Genomic DNA, 2,806 nt, shown 5'->3' on the forward strand with positions numbered 1-2,806 from the left:
ACAAGTTATCTTTTTCTTCAGCATTCACTTTGTTACTTTAAATCTTTCTTTGACTGGTTTCCTGTGTTCTGATAAAGTTGACTGTGACAGTTTTTGCTTGATTTTTCAATGTTTCTGTGAAGGGACCGTCCCTTGGAGTTACCTACTCCACTATTTTAGCTGATGGTCATTCTTAACACATCAGTTTTTGCACTTTATATCAATCTATTTTTACTTTTTTTCTGAGTTCTGGGAGATTTGCTCAAGCTAGTAAATATATCTATATATCTATATCTAGATACATCTATATGTATATATATATATATCTATATTTATAGATATATAGATTTTGCCTTTTTTATTTCATTTTCTGTCTGTGTTTACCCCCTCCATTGTTTTTTCTTGTTTGTTTGTTTTTTAAACACAAGGGGAAAGCACGAATGCAGTCCCCCACTACCACAAATTATGCAGTTGAGTTTCCCACATTTGGGGAAACTGCAGGGGTCAGCACATCCAGAGTGCAATGGATAAGACTCGCTCTGGGAAAACCACCTTCATGATCATGGTATCTCCCCCAACAGGTACGTATATCCATTAAGTTTTTAATTCAATCATCTATTTCATATTTATTCAAACTTTTCTGCTCTCAGATTTCTTGCTTTGCTAGATATAATGACTCATAGAATCCACATGAGACCACCAAATTAAATATTTTCTAAAGACTTCTCTTATGTTTTTGCCATGTTAAAGACTGGTCCCTGATTTTGAACAAGGTAAAATGTTCTCACTCTAAATTCATTCTCATCATAACATTGCAGGAAGGGGGACCCCTTTCAGGGCCTGAGAGTGGGCTCTTGTCTAACACTCAGAAATGAATTGCCCAAGGAGACAAACATGCTGACAAGGCAAGAGACTTTATTGGGAAAGGCTTCCCCCACCAGCAGAGAGCAGTAGGGTAAGGGAACCCAGGAGAACTGCTCTGCCATGTGGCTCGCAGTCTCTGGTTTCATGGTAATGGAGTTAGTTTCCTGGTTGTCTCTGGCCAATCATATTGCTTGGCCTATAGTCTGACTCAGGGTCCTTCCGGGGGGCATGTGCATCTCTCAGCCAAGATGGATTCCAGCACAAAGGATTCTGGGTAGTTTGTCATCTTCTCCCTCTTTTGGCCCCTCCCAAATTCATGGCAGCAGTACCATGTTCCTTATCAGGACCTCCTGCTCTGAGGCAACTGAGGCAAGTGGTTATCATTGTGCCTGGTCAAGGTGGGTGTTTCAGTCAATCATTCCCTAACAATAGTTAGTAAAATGTTTTCCAAGAAAGCAATGTTGCATTTTTCTGTCCATTTTTGTTTTATGTTTTTGTTCAGTTTTAAAAGTCAGTTTCTTTTCCTAGGTCTCCAAGGCTATCTTATTAGAAAAGTGAAAGATTTTCATGAGTTTATCACCAAAAGCTATTTATAATGATAGTCTATATATCCTTAGCTATTTTAATGCTATACATTGTCTCTTGATTTTCCTGATTTTAGTTCAGGAATTTATTTTTCTCTAAGGTACTAGATATAGCTATTACAATCATTAGGATTCCATTATATTACTTTAATCAAGTAATTAAAGAGAGAGAGAAAGAATCCCTATCTATCTCTGTCTATATCTACACCAGCAAAATTTTCTGAACTTTGAAGCATGAGGAATTGCTGAAAGGTAGAGAGAGGCAGCAGTTCTAGAAGCACTGCAACTGCTTGGGTGAATATGGGAAGGGGTAAAAAGAACTCCTGAATACCCAAAGGGGAGAAGATAGAGCCTACAGAAATATGGATTTGTAGGAAATCAACTGGACCCAAAGGTTATTTGTTCCACTTCACTTCCTCCAAATAGAAAACATGAAATCCCTCTTTTTAAAAAAATAGTTAATTTTAATGAAATAATAATTTTAAAGGAATTCTACACAAATACAAGATTTTACATGTCTTTTTGTAAGTTGTTCAGATGTTTCATAATGTTTGGAGACAGGAAATTCCTCCTGAGATCTACGTATTACTCTCTCATGCTTCTAAAACATGCACACACACACACACACACACACACACACACACACACACACACACACTAAAATAAATATATCACCCAGCACTTTACTTTTTCTGCGTGCTCTGCATCAGTGGAAGATTTGAATTTTCCTATCAGTAAATTAAGGGAATTAATATAAAATCCTGGGGCTCACATGACAATGTTGTAATTGTCCTTGTTGACTTTTCGATTTGTGTCAGAAAGCCTCAAGATCAACTAAAATTCCAATTAAAACAAAGTGTAATAAAGTTCTGTAAAAGGCTGATTTCATTAAATGTCAGCAATAAATACATATTTCTTTTAAGAATGAGGCTTCTAGACTTCATGAAGAGAATTTTTATTTTCTTAATTACTGAATAAACAAGGCAATTTTAGGCGTGACATAGTTTTAACTCATTCCAAATCTGAATTCTGAGATGCCTTGGGGATTTTTCATCTTGCTCGGCTATTACAACAAACAAGTCTCTTTAACAAAGTTCTAATTTTATTTCCCAGATGCTTGATTTAAATATTGTTTAGAGCAGTGGTTCCCAAATTTTGCTGCACATTAGTATCACCTGGGGAAATTTTATAAATCCTGATGCTCTGATTGCACCTCATACTGATTAAATCAGAGTATCTATACGTAGAAGCAAGGTATCAGAAGTTTTCAAACATCACCAGGTGAATATAATGTATGGCAAAGTATGAGAAACAGTGGTTTAGAATTTTCATATGTTAGTGTAGATAAAAATTACTTTAAATATTATCATTAGATTCCT

At 35.9% G+C, this 2,806-nt stretch overlaps 1 non-coding gene across 1 annotated transcript; it reads right to left on the minus strand.

Moving 5' to 3' along the window:
- Nucleotides 1-404: 404 nt before the first annotated feature.
- LOC132435668 (U1 spliceosomal RNA) lies at nt 405-568 on the minus strand. The gene has a single exon (XR_009521611.1). It is a non-coding gene; the product is annotated as a U1 spliceosomal RNA (small nuclear RNA).
- Between the last annotated feature and the right edge of the window lie 2,238 nt (nt 569-2,806).

Source organism: Delphinus delphis, chromosome 12 (assembly GCF_949987515.2).
Source record: "Delphinus delphis chromosome 12, mDelDel1.2, whole genome shotgun sequence".
Classification (NCBI taxonomy): Eukaryota; Metazoa; Chordata; class Mammalia; order Artiodactyla; family Delphinidae; genus Delphinus; species Delphinus delphis.